Below are 18,987 nucleotides of genomic sequence, written 5' to 3'. Positions count from 1 at the left end.
GGTCTTTTGTTAAATTGCAAATATCTACTCCCATGAAATACCCTATTGGATTTTAATAACAATTACATTGAATTGCTAGCATAATTTGGGGAGAATCAATATCTTTATGGTATTGATCTTCAGACCCATGAACATGGTCAGAATCTCCATTTGTTTCTGTTTGCTTTAACTTTTTTCAATGCTGTCTTAGAACTTCCTTTATAAAGGCAGGGCTACAATTGTGTAGATTGAGTATCTCAGTCTATGTAATGATGCTGGACGTGTGCAATGTATAAACTTCCTGGCTACTTAGGACAAACGTGTATAAGTATAGCACAACTCTTTTTTGACTTATTTCTAAGGATCTTATGGCTTTTGTTGCTATTGGAAGTATATCTTTCAGTAGTTATATTTTTAAATTTAACATTGCTGGTATATATATGTGTGTGTGTGTGTGTGTGTGTGTGTGTGTGTGTGTGTGTGTACATCTTGTATTCAGTAGACTTGCTGAACTGTTTTATTAGTTCTAATAGTTTGCAGATTTTCTTAGATTTTTCTTTGTGGACAACCATAATATCTGCAGATAATAAAATAAATATCTGTTTCATCTTTTCTAACCTCTAAAGTTTTTTAAGTGCAATGAATGAATAAAATTCAATGCTGTATTTAAAAACACAGAAAACTCTATATTAGGACAATTATGGAAATATGAATATGAAGTAGATATTACTTGATAATATGGAATTATTGTTAATTTTTTAAGGTATGACAAAGTATTGTGGCTATGTAGAAACATGATTTTATTCTTTAAAAAAATTTTTTGGGGGGCATCTCTGTGATTCAGTCAGTTAAGAATCTGACTTTGGCTCGCATTATGATCTCAAGATCCTGGGATTTAGCCCCAGGTTGGGCTCTGCACTCAGTGGGGGGTCTGCTTCCCTCTCTCCCTCTGCCCCTCTCCTGGCTCATGCTCTCTCTCTCTCAAATAAAGAAAATCTTTTTAGATTTTAGATTTTTTTGTTATTTGAATATAATTGGCACACAATGTTACATTAGTTTCAGGTATACAACATAGTGATTCAACGTCTCTATATGTTGTGCTGTGCTCACCACAAGTAAGATATAATCTGTCACCATACAGCCCTATTATATTACCATTGACTATATTCTCTATGCTGTGACTTTTATTCTGATAACTTATTCATTCCATAACTGAGAGTCCTTATATAAGCTTTTTTAAAAGTTTTACTCTACTTTTAACGGATTTTAAAAGTCTACTTGTAATAAAATTATCACTCTTCCTTTTGATTTTGTAAAGTGGTGAGTTACACTGATATGTTTACTACTATTAAATTGTGCTTTCCTGGTGGCATATTGGTCATGATATATTGTTGTTTTTATTCATTACTGGGTTTAGTTCTCTAATATTTTATTCATGACATTCATATTGATGTTCATGAGTATAACTGACCTATAATTTTCCCTGTTTTTTTAAAAGATTTTCTTTATTTATTCATGAAAGACACACAAAGAAAGAGGCAGAGATATAGGCAGAGGGGGAAGCAGGCTTCCCACAGGGAACCCGATGCAGACTCGATCCCAGGACTCCAGGATCACAACACGAGCTGAAGGCAGATGCTGAACCACTGAGCCACCCAGGCATCCTCCTTGTCTGGTTTTCATATCGAGGTTATACTAGACTCCTCAAAGGAGCTATAAGACATTCTACCCATCCATTTGAATAGTTTATATATTATTGGGATTATCTTTTCTCTGAAAGCTATTTAGGACTCATCCTAAAATCATCTGGCATCTGGGCTTGATTTCCCTCTCTTTGTCTTTCTCTATGTCTCTATTTCTCTCTCTTTCTGTAGATTTTATTTTTATTGAAAGATTTTATTTATTGAGACAGAGAGAGAATGGGTAAGACACCCCAAGCAGGGGGAGTGGCAGGAGGAGAATCAGGCTCCCCACTTAGCAGGGAGTCCCATGTAGAGCTCAATCCCAGGACCTCAGGATCATAACCTGAGCTGAAGGCAGACACCCAACTGACTGAGCCACCCAGACAGCCCTCTTTCTGTAAGTTTTAAATCACTGATAACCTTGATGGAAAAGAGTCTATTCAGCATTTCCATTTCTTTTTTCTTTAAATTTTTTCTATTGGAGTTCAATTTACCAACATATAGCATAACACTCAGGGCTCATCCTGCCAAGTGCCCCACTCAGTGCCCATTACCCAGTCACCCCATCCTCCTGCCCACCTCCCCTTCTACTACCCATTGTTCATTTCCTAGAGTTAGGTGTCTCTCATGTTTTGTCACCCTCACTGATATTTTCACTCATTTTCTCTCCTTTCCCTTTATTCGCTTTCACTAATTTTTATATTCCCCAAATGAATGAGACCATATAATGTTTGTCCTTTTCCAATTGACTTATTTCACTCAGCACAAAACCCTCCAGGTCCCTCCACGTCGAAGCAAATGGTGGGTATTTGTCGTTTCGAATGGCTGAGTAATATTCCATTGTATACATAAACCACATCTTCTTTATCCATTCATCTTTCGATGGACACTGAGGCTCCTTCCACAGTTTAGCTATTGTGGTGGACATTGCTGCTAGAAACATCGGGGTGCAGGTGTCCCGGCGTTTCATTGCATCTGAATCTTTGGGGTAAATCCCCAACAGTGCAATTGCTGGGTCATAGGGCAGGTCTATTTTTAACTCTCTGAGGAACCTCCACACAGTTTTCCAAAGTGGCTGCACCAGTTCACATTCCCACCAACAGTGTAAGAGGGTTCCCTTTTCTCCACATCCTCTCCAACATTTGTTGTTTCCTGTCTTGGTAATGTTCACCATTCTCATTGGTGTGAGGTGGTATCTCATTGTGGTTTTGATTTGTATTTCCCTGATGGCCAGTGATGTGGAACATTTTCTCATGTGCATGTTGGCCATGTCTATGTCTTCCTCTGTGAGATTTCTCTTCATGTCTTTTGCCCATTTCATGATTGGATTCTTGGTTTCCTTGGTGTTGAGTTTAATAAGTTCTTTATAGATCCTGGATACTAGCCCTTTATCTGATACGTCATTTGCAAATATCTTCTCCCATTCTGTAGGTTGTCTTTTAGTTTTGTTGGCTGTTTCTTTGCTGTGCAGAAGCTTTTTATCTTGATTAAGTCCCAATAATTCATTTTTTGCTTTAGTTTCTCTTGCCTTCATGGATGTATCTTGGAAGAAGTTGCTGTGGCCAAGTTCAAAAATGGTGTTGCCTGTGTTCTACTCTAGGATTTTGATGGAATCTTATCTCACATTTAGATCTTTCATCCATTTTGAGTTTATCTTTGTGTCTGGTGCAAGAGAGTGGTCTAGTTTCATTCTTCTGCATGTGGATGTCCAATTTTCCCAGCACCATTTATTGAAGAGACTGTCTTTTTTCCAATGGATAGTCTTTCCAGCTTTGTCGAATATTAGTTGACCATAAAGTTCCCACCAATAAAGTTCCCACCAATAAAGTTCCCACTTCTGGGTTCTCTATTCTGTTCCATTGATCTATGTGTCTGTTTTTGTGCCAGTACCACACTGTCTTGATGACCACAGCTTTGTAGTACAACGTGAAATCTGGCATTGTGATGCCACCAGGTATGCTTTTCTTTTTTACTATTCCCCTGGCTATTTGGGTCTTTTCTGATTCCACACAAATCTTAAGATGATTTGTTCCAACTCTCTGAAGAAAATCCATGGTATTTTGATAGGGATTGCATTAAATGTGTACATTGCCCTGGGTATCATTGACATTTTCACAATATTAATTCTTCCAATCCATGAACATGGATTATTTTTCCATCTCTTTGTGTCTTCCTTAATTTCTTTCAAAAGTGTTCTATAGTTTTTAGGGTATAGATCCTTTACGTCTTTGGTTAGGTTTATTCCTAGGTATCTTATGCTTTTGGGTGCAATTGTAAATGGGATTGACTCCTTAATTTCTCTTTCTTCAGTCTCATTGTTAGTGTATAGAAATGCCACTGACTTCTGGGCATTGATTTTGTATCCTGCCACACTGCCAAATTGCTGTATGAGTTCTAGCAATCTTGGGGTGGAGCTTTTGGGTTTTTATGTACAGTATCATGTCATCTGCAAAGAGGGAGAGTTTGACTTCTTCTTTGCCAATTTGAATGCCTTTGATTTCTTTTTGTTGTCTGATTGCTGAGGCTAGGACTTCTAGTACAATGTTGAAAAGCAGTGGTGAGAGTGGACATCCCTGTTTCATTCCTGATCTTAGGGGAAAGGCTCCCAGTGCTTCCCCATTGAGAATGATATTTGCTGTGGGCTTTTTGTAGATGGCTTTTAAGATGCTGAGGAATGTTCCCTCTATCCCTACACTCTGAGGACTTTTGATCAGGAATGGATGATGTATTTTGTCAAATGCTTTCTCTGCATCTATTGAGAGGATCATGTGGTTCTTGTTTTTTCTTTTGCTGATGTGATCAATCACGTTGATTGCTTTACAAGCATTGAACCAGCCTTGCATCCCAGGGACAAATCCCACTTGGTCATGGTGAAAAATCTTCTTAATGTACTATTGGATCCTATTGGCCAGTATCTTGTTGAGAATTTTTGCATCCATGTTCATCAGGGATTTTGGTCTATAATTCTCCTTTTTGGTGGGGTCTTTGTCTGGTTTTGGAAATAAGGTGATTCTGGCCTCATAGAACGAGTTTGGAAGTATTCCATCTCTTTCTATCTTTCAGAACAGCTTTGGTAGAATAGGTATGGTTTCTTCTTTAAACGTTTGCTAGAATTCCCCTGGGAAGCCATCTGGCCCTGGAATTTTGTGTCTTGGGAGGTTTTTGATGACTGCTTCAATTTCCTCCCTGGTTATTGGCCTGTTCAGGTTTTCTATTTTTTCCTGTTCCAGTTTTGGTAGTTTGTGGTTTTCCAGAAGTGCGTCCTTTTCTTCTAGATTGCCTAATTTATTGACGTATAGCTGCTCATAATAAGTTTTTTAAATCGTTTGTATTTCCTTGGTATTGGTGGTGATCTCTCTGTTTTCATTCATGATTTTATTAATTTGAGTCTTTTCTCTCTTCTTTTTAATAAGGCTGGCTAATGCTTTATCTATCTTATTAATTCCTTCAAAGAACCAACTCCTGGTTTTGTTGATCTGTTCCCCTGTTCTTCTGGTTTCTACTTCATTGAGTTCTGCTCGAATCTTTATTAACTCTCTTCTTCTGCTGGGTGTAGGATATATTTGCTGTTTTTTCTCTAGCTCCTTTAGGTGCAAGGTTAGCTTTTGTATTTGAGTTCCTTCCAGTTTTTGGATGGCTGCTTGTATTGCGATGTATTTCCCCTCAGGACTGCTTTTGCTGTATCCCAAAGATTTTGAATGGTTGTATCTTCATTCTCATTAGTTTCCATGAATCTTTTTAATTCTTCCTTAATTTCCTGGTTGACCCTTTCATCTTTTATCAGGATGGTCCTTAACCTCCACATGTTTGAAATCCTCCAAACTTCCTCTTGTGATTTAGTTCTAGGTTTCAAAGCATTATGGTCTGAAAAAATGCAGCGTACGATCCCAATCTTTTGGTATCAGTTAAGACCTGATTTGTGACCCAGTATGTGGTCTTTCATGGAGAAAGTTCCATGTGCACTTGAGAAGAATGTATATTCAGTTACGTTTGGTTGTAAAGTTCTGTAAATATCAGAGAAATCCATCCAGTACATTGTATATCATTTAAAGCTCTTGTTTCTTTGGAGATATTGTGCTTAGGATATCTGTCGATTGTAGAAAGGGCTACATTCAAGTCACCAAGTATAAGTGTATTATTATCTAAGTATGTCTTCACTTGGGTTATTAATTGATTGATATACTTGGCAGTTCCCACATTTGGGGCTTTAATTTTCATGATTGTTATGTCCTCTAGTTGGATAGATCCTTTAAGTATGAGATAGTGTCCCTCTTCATCTCTTATTACAGTCTTTGGGATCAACTATAATTTATCTGATATGAGGATGGCTACCCCTGCTCTCTTTTGAGGATCATTTGAATGGTAAATGGTTCTCCAACATTTCATTTTCAGGCTGTAGGTGTCCTTAGGTCTAAAATGAGTCTCTTGTAGACAGCAAATAGATGGGTCTTGCTTTTTTATCCAGTCTGAAACCCTGCGCCTTTTGATGGAGTCATTAAGCCCATTCACATTCAGTGTTGTATTGAAAGATATGAATTTAGTGTCATCATGATACCTATTCAGTCCCTGTTTTTGTGGATTGTTTCTTTGGACTTCCTCTTTCTTTTACAGAGTCCCCTTTAATATTTCTTGCAGAGCTGGTTTGGTGGTCACATATTCTTTCAGTTTCTGCCTATCTTGGAAGATCTTTCTCTCTCCTTCTATTCTGAATGAGAGCCTTGCTGGGTAATGTATTCTTGGCTGCATGTTCTTCTCATTTAGGACCCTGAATATATCCTGCCAGCCCTTTCTGGCCTGCCAGGTCTCTGTGGAGAGTTCTGCTGTTATCCTGATACTTCTCCCTGTAAAGGTTAGGGATTTCTTGTCTCTTGCTGCTTTAAGGGTCTTCTCTTTATCTTTGGAATTTGCAAGTTTCACTATTAAATGTGGAGGTGTTGAGTGGTTTTTATTGATTTTAGGGGAGGGGGTTCTCTCTATCTCTTGGCTCTGAATGCCAGTTTCCCTTCCCAGATTAGTGAAGTTCTCAGCTATGATTTGGTCAAATACACTTTCTGGACCTCTGTCCCTTTCAGCACTCTCTGAAACCCCAATTAAATGTAGATTTTTTCCTTCTGAGGCTGTCATTTATTTCCCTTAACCTATCCTCATGGTCTTTTGTTTTTCTCTTTTTTCCTCAGCTTCCTTCCTTGCCATCAACTTGTCTTCTATGTCACTCACTCTTTCTTTTACCTCGTTTACCCTTGTCGTTAGGACCTCTAGTTTGGATTGCATCTCATTTAATTGATTTTTAATTTCGGCCTGATTAGATCAAATTCTGCAGTCATGAAGTCTCTTGAATCCTTTGTGCTTTTTTTCTAGAGCCACCAGTAGCTTTATAATTGTGCTTCTGCATTGGCTTTCTGTCATTGAATTGTAATCCAAATTTTGTAACTCTGTGGGGTAGAGTACTGTTTCTGATCCTTTCTTTTATGGTGAGTTTTTCCTTCTAGTCATTTTACTTAATGCAGAGTGGCCAAAAACAAGTTGTACTTGATAGAAGCGCAAACTTTCTCACTGTAGTATTCCAGCTGTTCTCTCTTTAAATCTGAGACCGAATTAGGTTTTCAGGATGATTTGAAAGTTATCTAGGTAAGTTGGTGGGGACAGGTGACTTGGGGACCCTACCCTTCACCCATCTTTCCCCGCCTCCCTTCCATTTCTTCTTGAGTCAGTTTTGGTAAGTAGTATTTGTTAAGAAATTGTCTAAATTGTTGAGTGTACATGAAGTTTTAAATAATTCTCTGTTTTTGTTTCCTCTCAAGATTGCAACCTCATCTTCACCAATTTCTGTTCTTTGTCATTATTTTCCTTCCACTTTCCTTGGACTATACTTGTTTTTCTCAATATCAAGTTGATGTTTTGCTTTTAGTTTTCAACTCTCCCTTCTGATGTGATATAAGCACCAAAGTCTTTAGTTTCTGTTTAAGTACCACTATGAGTTTTAGTTCTATTATTATTGTCCATTTTTCAGGATCTTCTGATTAATATTTTTATATCCTTTGTAGCCTGTGAGTTATTCATAGATATACTTCTATATCCCTATATGTGTGGTTTTATTTGTTATTGATTTCTAACTTGATTGCATGATATGGAATCTTTGAAATTTTTTGAAACTGGCATTAGGCCTAGTATATGATCAATTTCTCATTAATATTCCTGTTTTGCTGAGAATTCTATACACTCTTTGAGTATTGTGCCTTATGTTTGTGCAATCAGCCAGGCTTGTGAATTGTGTTGTTCAAATTTTCTATATTCTTACAATTTTTTGATATGCTTCATCTGCTAATTACTGAGAGATGACTTAAAAATCCTTCAGGATAGTTGCAGATTTCTTTCCTTGTAATTAGGTCAATTTTTGCTTTGTAAATATGAAGCTATATTTTTAGCTGTGTATAATCTACAATATTTACATCATTCTGCTGAATTCTTTCCTTCTTCCATTATATGGTGTAGTCTCTATTTTTCTTAATAACGTTATTCTTTTGGTTAATACTTCCCAAGTGTATGTTCTTTTACATCCTTTGCTTTCAGTTTTTCTGTATCCTTGGGTTGTTGGTGTGATTCTGTGAACAATCCATTTCTAGATTATTTTTTTAATTCAACACAATAATCTATGTTTTTATTTTTAAATTGGGAAGTTTAGTCAATGTGTATTTAACAAGATTATGATATATTTAGATTTTTTTCTAGCACCTTATTGCACCTTATTTTGTGCTATTTGTTTTGCTTTTTCTATAACTTTTCCCTTCTTTCTTTTTAAAAGATTTTATTTATTTTTTTGAAAAGAGAGAGAGAGAAAGAGAGAGAGAGAATGAATGAGTAGGGGGAGGGGCAGAGGAAGAAGCAGACTCCCTGATGAGCAGGCAGCCCAACAGGGGCTCGATCCCAGGACTCTGAGATCATGACCTAAACTGAAGGCAGATGCTTAACCTACTGAGCCACCCAGGCACAGCTCACCTTTCTTTCTTTTATTGGCATGACTGAGTATTCTTATTCCTCTTTTTTATCCTCCTCTTGTTTAGAGGTTATGCATTCTTATGTATGTGATCAGGTAAACTTTTCAAACCCTTTTTAACACATAAACTGCCCTTCTCCAGTTTTATCGAGATAAAATGACACATAGTGCTGTATAAATTTAAGACATACAGCATAATGATTGACTTACAAATATTGTAAAATGATCACTTTAGGTTTAGTTAACATCCATTATCTTATACAGATACAAAAAAAAAAAAGAAAAAAGAAATCTTTTTTTCCTTGTAATGACAATTCTTAGTATTTACTCTTTTAAACAACTTTCAAATATATCATACAGCAATGTTAGCTGTAGTCATCACATAGTACTTATAACAGGAAGTTTGTACTTTTTGATCGCTTTAATCCAATTCTCACTCCCACCATCCCCATCTCTGGAAAAACAAGTCTGATCTCTTTTTTAATGAGTTGTTTGTTTGCTTGTTGTTTTTAGATTCCACAATGTAAGTGAGATTACGCAGTGTTTGTTCTTTCTTTGTCTGACTTTTTTAACTTAGTGTGCCCTTGAGATCTATCCATGTTGTTGCAAATGACAAGATTTCCATCTTTTTGAAGCCAAATAATATTCCATTGCATTTATCTACACTACAACTTTACCCATTCACCTGTCAATGGACACTTAAGGCTGATTCTGTATCTTGGTTATGGTAAATAATACTGCTACAAATGTGGGGGTGCTGATATCTCTTTGACATAGTGTTTTTGTTTCAGGTATGTTCCCAGAAGTGGAATTATGGGATTATATGGTGGTTCTACTTTTAGTTTTTTGAGGATCCTCCATAATGTTTTCCACCATGGCTGCATCAATTTACATTCCCTGCAACAGCACAGAAGTTTCCCTTTTCTCCACTTCCTTGCCAACACTTCCTGTTGTTTCTTGCTTTTTTGAGAACAGACATTCTGACAGGTGTGAGGTGACATCTCATTGTGGTTTTGATTTGCATTTTTCTGATGATGATGGATGATGAGCATCTTTTCATGTATTTGTTGGCCATTTGTATAACTTCTTTGGAAAAATGTCTATCTGGGTCATTTTGCCCATTTTAAACTTTGGATTATTTGCTTTTCTTGCTATTGAGTTGTATGAGTTCTTTATAGATGTTGGATATTAACCCATTATTGGATCTATGATTTACAAATATTTTTCCTATTCCCTAGGTTGTCTTTTCATTTTGTTGGTGGTTTCTTTTACAATGTAGAAGCTTTTCAGTTTGGTATAGTCCCACTTATGATTTGGATATAATATCACATCCAAAAGATCATTGCCAAGACCCATGTCAGGAAAGTTTTTGTTGTTTTCTTCTAGGAGTTTTGTGGTTTCTGGTCTTACATTTAAGAACACTCAATGAAGGAAAGGCAGTCTCTTCAGTAGATGGTGCTGGGAAAATTGGATGTTCACATGTAAAAGAATGAAACTAGACCCCTATCATATAGCACTCACAAATATCAACTTGAAATGGATTAAACACATAAACTTTAACATATCAACAAGTCTAAAAGTGATCCATCTTGCACCTTGTTCCCAAGATACTATGAGGGCTCAAAAAGTACGTTAGCTCCGATCCCTCCCCACCCCACCCCCCTACCATCTGCTTACCTTGTTACTTTTGCTTGTTAACTCTCATTCTGGTAGGTTTTCTGGTAGTAGGCACCTTGTCTCTGACTCTCTGCTGTATTCAGGTGACTTGAGTAGTTCCTGGCACATAGTAGGAGCTCAGTCAATGCTGAATAATTTTAGGATTTTGTTGTTACTCATCCTTTAAGTGCATTTATTTTATATATTCTGCACGTTAGTCACCATTGTTATTGTTGTTTTTATATCTTTATTGAGTGGCTGACACTTTTTCTTTTCATTAAGCAAGACAATATTTCAATGAGAAAAAATGTATTCCCTCCCAAACTAGGCTAAGCCTTATGCTTGATGAATCATGTTGCTGGATCCCAAAGATACTGCATCTCCCAGTTGTGGTTTCTTCACCTCACAGAGCACCTGATGTTCAGAACCCTTCAAAAATTCTATAGGCAAAGAGTCTCTGTGATCGTGTGTGCTGCCCCTGGTTTATCTATCTGCCAGGGAGAACGGATCTTTAATATACATGCCAGGGATTTTAGGACAGGGCTCCCCAGTCCTCCCCTTCTTTCCATTCTCACTATTGGATCATTCGCATGAACATACATATGTGCTGTCACTTCTCCCATCTGGGAAGCAACCCTTTCTGACACTGCTTCCTCCTCCAGATACTGCCAGAGATGAGACATACTTTGAGCTGGAGCTGGCAGGGCTGCAGATGGATTGGCTGCATCAGAGAGAATGGTGTTGAGGCTGACACTGGGTGTTTGGTTTGGTCTCTTTGCAGAGATCTGCAGGCAGTTTGATATAAAGCTTGCATCCCTGAGATGGAGGCAGGAGTGGGAAGGATCAAAGCTGGGGAAGGGCCCAGTCTTCTTGGGCCACTGGTCATTCTTGAAAGAATCTGGGGAGTCTGGAGCATATTCTCACCTGGGCTCAGACAAGATCTACTCCCCCTGCTGTTGCCAGACCTCTGGGGTTTATATGAGTGTGGGTTCATCTCCCAGGCACAGCAGTACTTCTTGGGCCCTGAATGAGTAGGGTGTGTAACCCCGAGAGACTTTATGGGATACTCCTTGGACTAGAAGAAAGAAAAGGACATTCTTTCTTGCCATTGAGAGACATCACATCCTAGGTGACCTAAGATGGGCAGACAGTAAGGAGGAGTGGGACTGGCGCAGTGAGAGGGATGTTAGTCCCCAGAGGCAGGTATAAAAGGCCCTTCAAACAGGCTGTAGACAGCTGTAGTTGTTCTGTTGTTAATACTGCTTTAAGGTAGGCCCTATCTGGCTGGTACCAAGGCTCCCGGCATCTCTAGAGTACCAGAGTGTCACCTTGGTTCTCCTCAGCTGATCAGGCTCAAGAAGCCCTGGGCCTCCCTTCTCATTTGGGGGTGGCACACAGGACAGCTTCCCCAGATCTCATTTGAGCCCCACTCAAGGGCTCACTGAATTAGCCCCTGCCCTCACCACATGTGCCCTGTAAGCAGTGTCAATCTCATTGAGTCCTACCTTCCCTATCCCAAAGGGACATCTCCTCAGCCCAGTCAGGAGAACAAATAAGACCATGTGTGCTAAGTGTATCATGCAGAAACTGACATATACTAAGCAGTTTCCTGAGGATCCTTGTCTCTTGTCACCAGCTTTTCTTGTCATCTTAGCTGAGTTGGGCTCTAGGTCTCCATGTAATCATCTGCTAAACAGAGTAAACAATCTCCATTTTCCTAGCCTCTCAGGACTACTGGGAGAAGCAAATTGAGGTGTGAACTTGAAAAATGCTTAATCTAACCTTGATCTCTAAGCTCCCTCCCCCAGGCTAAGTGGGATTTCTTTTTTCCACTTTCAAGCCTTTGTATCTTCTGTGCTCTGAGGCTGCATTTGGCTGTAAGAGCCCCACATATGTCACCTCCCCTGAGGGTCCCAAACCCATCTCCCCCAGCAAGACTAGGTACCCCCTCCTCCACAGAGCTCATCACGCTCTGCTTTGCCTCCTGGTCTGTCCTCCTGAGCAAGATTGAGGTCCAGTTCAGAACCAGGTCCTTGGGTACAGCATAGATCTGACAAGAGACCCATGATGGATTTTTAAACAAACGGGTGAATGAATGGGTAAGCAAGCTAGCAGATGAACTGTGAATGACGGCCAGCTCAGGGAAGGAAGAAGAAGCTGTGGCTTACAGCTGGTGGCCCCTCTCTGGGTATGATAATGCCCTGGTGTTTCCAATTTTCTAGCCAGCCTGGTGCTTAGCCGAGGGTGACCCTAAAACTGCTTTTGAGTGGCAGGCGGGCTCTTGGGCTTGTACTCAAGTTGCTGTCCTGCAGTGGATGCCTAACCCTCTCTGCTCTCACTTGTCCTATGTATCTTCTTTGCAAGTAGCAACTTTGCATAGACTAGAAGTTGAACATTGAAGATAAAAAGGGGCCCATATCATTATCAGAGATGTTTCTGTCACCACCTCTAATTCCTCACCATGCATTTATTCTGCATTCAGCTCATTCACCTTTCTCCCCTGCCATCTCCACCAGACCTGGCCTTAAGCCACATGTTATCAGACCCATGCTTTCCATTCTCTGAGCACCAAGACTTCAAGTGCCTGCCTTCCAGGAAGCTCTTTCCTGTCTTTTGGCTCCTGTGATCCCATTTTGCCTGCCTTTCCTTTTCTGCTTCTCAGATGCACTCAATTTCCCAAACTCTACCCTGAGTTCACCCAGTACCATGGCCTGGGCACTACTGCACAAGTGTATATGTAAACTGAGCTCCCCATGGATCACATCTCAGGGGCTGCCTGAGCCCTTCACTTATCAAACTGGACATGCCTAAACTCAACAGATAATTTTTCTCTTGCAGTCTTCTCTCTTCATCTTAGTTCTGTAGTTGGCACTTCTATCCACCTAGGTGGTCAATCCCGAGTCTTAGAAATCATCCTGAGGGTGCCTGGGTGGTTCAGTCAGTTAAGTGTCTGACTCTTAATTTTGGCTCAAGTCATGATCTCAGGGTCATGAGATTGAGTCCTTGTTCTGGTCCATGCTGGGCATGGAGCTTACTTGAGATTGTCCCTCTCCCTCTCCCTCTGCTTCTCTTCCTTTCCTCTTGCTCCCTAAAAACAAGAAAAGGAAAGAAGAAAAAGAAATCATCCTGATTCTTCTCACCCTCTCACATACTACATCTGACCCCTGAGCAAGTCCCATGGTTCTGCCTTCACTTCACAACTCCCCACTTACGATCTGCATTCCCCATGAGGTGTAAACTCCATCTGTCAAGTGAATTATTGAGTCTCATTTCATCTGCTGAGGAACTCCATGAAGTAGAAATAGTAGGGGTTATTACCCTCATTTTGGAAATGGGGGGCATAGAGACTTGGGGTCAGACCTGACCCAGGATAGAACCCTTCTGTTCCTTCTGTGCATCTCCCTCACCTTCTAGTCATGACTTTAGCATGAGGATTGAGAGCATAGGCATATAGGCTTAATCCAAGTCTGGAGTTCATTCTTATACCACCTTCCCCCATATTATTAAGAGCTGTGAGGCTTTAACTCTTTGTGCCTCAGTTTCTCTTACTGTATTTCAGGAAGAAACATGCTTCTATGCTGCAGAACTGTTATGAGGGTTAGGAGAATGGATGCATGCTGTGTACTCAGCATTGTGCCAGCACAGACAGTGCTCAGGGTAGGCTGGATGTTTATAACAATGCTGCTATCACTGGAGAGTTCACCACCAGATTTCTTGGTAGAGCTGTCTACACACACTGGCTTTCTTCACTTCCCTTACCCTTCTCAGCATACTCCTGCTGGTCCTCCCACCCCTGCACTAGGAGCTGCCCCTCAGGATCATCAGGAATGCTTGCAGCAGTACATCCAGCACACTTGTCCTTGCGTAATACTGGATTTCACAGTACACCTGGCTTCCTTCATTCTGAGACTGTCCCTCCTCTTGGCAGCTGAGACACTCTTGGTTTTCCTCCAGTTCTTGAATTTCTCTCTCTCTCTTGCTCCTTTACTAGCTCCTTCTCTTTCACTGGACCCTAAGGATTGGCATCTGCCCCCAAGGCTCTCAGCCTTCCTTGCTCAGGTTTGCCTCTTCTATTATATCTTGTCCACCTGTGCACCATCACAGGCCAGCCACTCACCAGTGATGCCCCATTCTCAGTCAACCCTCACCTCCTGGCCAGCCTGCTCTCCTAAGCTCCCAATACCTATAGCTAGTTGACACTACCTTTTGGAGTCTCCAGAACACTGGCCCTGAATATGTTAAACTAAGCTGTGCTTTTCCCTGAAACTGACTCATCTTTGTCTTTCCGCCAGGGCAGGATCGTCTACCTCAAATCTTGGAATCCTGCTTAGCCTGTTCCCTCTTCCGCCCTCCATCACCTCCTGTGTCATTCATCTGCCTCATGTTTCTTGGGTCCATCTCCTTTTCCCATCTCTGCACATCACTATAGTCCAAACATGTAATTTCTCACCTGGACGGATTACTTTGCCTCTCTAATCCATTCTCTGCAAATTGGCTTATGTAATCTTTTAAAAACTCAAATTGGATCACATCACTCTGCTATGAAAAATTCTTCAATCTTTGCCTGAGCCTCTTCTGATAAAATCCCAGGTCTTTGGCACCCTGAATTTTCCTGACCTTGGTCACCTTTCCAGACCTTGGAGCCTGTTCCTGCTCCTTGAACGTCCCATGCTGTCCCCCATCCTGGACTTGCTAGCTCACCTCGGTGTCACCTTCATATTACTTCCCCATGGATACCTTGCTGTGCCCTCAGACGGGTCAGGACTTGCCACTGTTCAGGCTCAGAGAAGCCATCTCTCCAAAGCACATTCTGTGACTGCCTCAAAGAGCTGTCCACATGTATGTAGTTGTGGTTCTGTATTATTTATCTGAAGTGAATCCATCTGGCCTCTCAATTTTAAATTCCATGAAGTACTGGTGCTTCCCCAGTTCCTGTCTCCCGTCAATACCTGACCACCCACTTGAAACCTGCATGGGGTTGTCTAGCAGGCACCTCAACACAGGACATGTCTGAAAACCAAATTCCTGATCCCACTGTGGCCAGACACTCTTCCTCTGGCCATGCCTGGTGCAATGCTCCATGTGTTGAGGCTGCATTCACAGGTGTACCCTTTACATCTCTCTTGCTCTCGTGCTTGTATTCAGCTCTCACCTGTTGGCCATAACTCAAAATACCTCCCAAATTCCGGTGGGATCCTGAGCACGTTTGACACCAAGAGATGATATTTTTTTAATATTCCCCTTGCTATGGACTGAATGTCTGTGTCCCCTCCAAGTCCCTAGGGTGATGGTATTTGGCTTTGGGAAAGTGATGAGGTCATGAGGGTAGAGCCCCCAGGAGAGGATTAGTGCCATTTTAAAAGAGGAAGCAACACAAAACTCTCACTACATGAATTCACCAAAAAAAGTAGTCTGTGTGTGGACATAACCAGGAAGAGAGACTTCATCAAGAACCCCACCATGCTGGCACACTGATTTTGGACTTTTAGCCTCCAGAACCATGAAAAATAAATGTTTGATGTTTAAGCTGCCAGTCTGGGGTATTTTGTCATGGCAGCCTGAACTGATACCCCTCTTCTGTGTGACAGAATTATTTTCAGTAATAATCAATTAAATAAGGAATTATGATCCAGAAAAGAAATGCAGAGAACATTTTCTCAAATTGAACTTCATGTATACAATTATGCCAATTAAAAATAAATGAATTTTAATAAAACAGAATCAGCCATAAGAGGTTCAACTAGGGCATAAGAAGCAGCAACTAAAGGATATCACTGATATATCAACATTTTATTTACTTAATTCTTTAGTTTTAAAACAATCACTTAACAATTATAAAAGGCCACATTTAAAGGGTATTATTTACAATCAGTGACAGTTCATGTAGGAACTGAAATATGTACTTGTCAAACAAAAATTTTACACCTTCCAGTTTGTACTGTGTCACTGTTTCAAATTTTAAACACAAATAAACACCCCAAGTAGTCACATAGGATGACAGAGTTGAAGTAACTTACATTCTGCTTCCTTGTCTTCAGAACTACGTGCTATCAACATTTATTTCCAATTTACCACTTGAATGCAGTGCCTGGAGACTGAAGCAGGTGAACTGGCATGTGACCTGGCCCTGTTGGGGGCCAACCTAACAGAGTTCTCTGGATTAGTGTCCAGGTAGAACACAATGTTGACTGAAGGAAACGTCATAAAAATGTGTTAATCTGAAGTTTACAGATGTATTAATAAAATGCAATTGTTTAGAAATTAGGTAAAGTTTTTTTTTGAAGGCAGAGTATTTTATCAAAGATTCTATTTATCATTGGCTGTTTGTGGAGGTTACATCTTTTCTGGATGATTCACCCCTCATAACCTTCATGTGGGGCAGACTTCTCCCATATCCTACCTTAGCACCCACCTGCAAGATTGGACTCCTTCTCACCATCTTCCCTGACACCTTGGCGGTCCCATCCATGCTCTCTTGCCTGGATTCTTGTCATTGTCACAGTTAGGGGCTGAATTGTGTCACCCTCAGGCTCCACCTGCAAAATTCATGTGTGGAAGCCCTGACCCCTAGTACCTCAGAATGTGACAGTGTTTGAAGACAGAACCTGTGTGGCTCAGTGGTTGAGCATCTGCCTTCGACTCAGGGCATGACCCTGGGATCTGGGGTGGAGTCCCTCATAGGGCTCCCTGCGAGGAGCCTGCTTCTCCCACTATGTCTCCGTGTCTCTCATGAATAAATAAATAAATCTAAAAAAAAAAAAGAAGACAGACTCTGTAGAGAGGTAATTAAGATAAAATGTGGTGGGTTTTAATCTAACATGACTGGCATCATTCTAAGAAAAGGAGATCGGAACACAGACACACGCAGAGGAAAAGACCACATGAAGACCCAGGGGGAAGACCACTGGCTGTGTGATTTGTTATGGCTGCCTAAGCTGACTGGTAAGAGGTTCGCATGTTTCTGTCCTTGCCCCGACTCCAGTCACACAGTGATTCTTCATGTCAGACACCCTCCAAAGGTCCCCATTACCCTAAAGTAGGAGCCACAGGCCCTGCTGGAAAGACTTCCAAACTCAGTCATTCCCCTCCCACCACACCCTCGCAGGACCCAAGCCTCCACTGCTCCTCCTCAAACACCCCAGACCCTCCCACCATGGGGCCTTTGTCTTTCTTGTGGTTACTCTGCAGGAATGCTTCTCCCTCAGGGTTCACACTGCTAGTTCCACCATGGATTCCTTATTAAAAGGTTACCTCTTAGTGAACCTGGGTGGCTCAGTTGGTTAAATGGTTAAGCATCCAACTCTTGATTTCTGTTGGGGTCATGATCTCAGGGCTGTGAGCTCGAACCCCACATTGGGTTTCACACTGGGTGTGGAGCCTACTTAAGATTCTCTTTCTCCCTCTATCCCCTCCTTTCTAAAAAAAAAAAAAAATTTTTTTAAGATTTTATTTATTTATTCATGATAGTCACACAGAGAGAGACAGAGAGGCAGAAACACAGGCAGAGGGAGAAGCAGGCTCCATTCAGGGAGCCCGACGTGGGATTCGATCCCGGGTCTCCAGGATCGCGCCCCGGGCCAAAGGCAGGTGCCAAACTGCTGCGCCACCCAGGGTTCCCCTAAAATTTTTTTTTTAAAAGCCACCTGTTCTGTGAGGCCTGGCAAAACTTCACCTCACTTCACCTCACCTCAGCACTTTCCTTTCAACCATTTCCTCTCCCTGCTTGTCTTCATACCTAGTGCACAATCTCACATTCTAGCACGCTGTGTCTATCTCTGCTGCCTCTTCTGGTACAAAGAAGGCTCTCTGCCCTGAATCTCAGTTCCTAGGACAGTGCTTGGTATCGAGTAGGTGACCAACTATTCACAGAAAGAATGAGTACATGAATAAGTGTCAGAGCCCATGCACCCCTGCCTACCAGAGCAGAAAGCAGCTCTGGCTTGTTAACAACTCCATACCCAGGGCCTGGGCTAACATCTGGCACATCGAAAATCTGAATTCAAATGTGCCAATTCCCTTGGATTTCACCACACTCTCTGAGCAGATTTCTCCACTCTTCCTGTGGTGACCAGAGTATGGCAGCTAAGATTGCAGAATTCCCCCCCCCCCCCCCCCCCCCCCCCGCCGCCCCAAGACTTGGCTCCTTCAACTGGGAAGTGAAATGGGATGTCAGGAAGCGATGGGTGGATGTAAGAGGCTCAGAGGGCTTCAGAAGGGATGCAGGTTAGAGGAAGTCTCTGGAAGATAATTCACTCATAAAAACAGACAGAAGGGTTTGGGGTGGAATCATCCAGTCACCGTGCATTTTGTCTGGGAAACAAAGCCCAGAGAAGAGCTGTATACCCTTTACTGATTCACTAGTTACATTTTGAAACCCCTGCCACCCTGGCGGTGGGGAGGATTATATCAAGTCTTGTCTACTGGGCATTGAGGGGGGCACTTGACAGGATGAGCACTGGGTGTTATTCTGTATGTTGGCAAATTGAACACCGATAAAAAATAAATTTATTATAAAAAAAAAGTCTTGTCTACTTTCCCAGTCCATGGCCACTTAACTCTCCTTGCGGGGACTCCACCCCTCTTGGAGGCACCCAAGAACCTCAAGCTTAGGCCAGGCTAAATTGCCAGTGGCCTGAAAATATTCCTTGGGGAAAGGTACTTTCAAAGTTGTCATTT

At 41.2% G+C, this 18,987-nt stretch overlaps 1 long non-coding RNA gene across 1 annotated transcript in view; it reads left to right on the top strand.

Moving 5' to 3' along the window:
- The window catches only part of LOC111091131, a 62,866-nt gene extending 45,952 nt beyond the window's left edge, over nt 1-16,914 (top strand). The window contains exon 4 of the long non-coding RNA XR_005374010.1: nt 16,350-16,914. This is a non-coding gene — a long non-coding RNA (uncharacterized LOC111091131). The remainder of the gene's footprint in view (nt 1-16,349) is intronic.
- Nucleotides 16,915-18,987: the final 2,073 nt, after the last annotated feature.

The sequence above is a fragment of the Canis lupus genome, chromosome 19 (assembly GCF_011100685.1).
Source record: "Canis lupus familiaris isolate Mischka breed German Shepherd chromosome 19, alternate assembly UU_Cfam_GSD_1.0, whole genome shotgun sequence".
NCBI classification, from domain to species: domain Eukaryota; kingdom Metazoa; phylum Chordata; class Mammalia; order Carnivora; family Canidae; genus Canis; species Canis lupus.
This window is presented reverse-complemented; position numbering and strand designations above follow the sequence as displayed.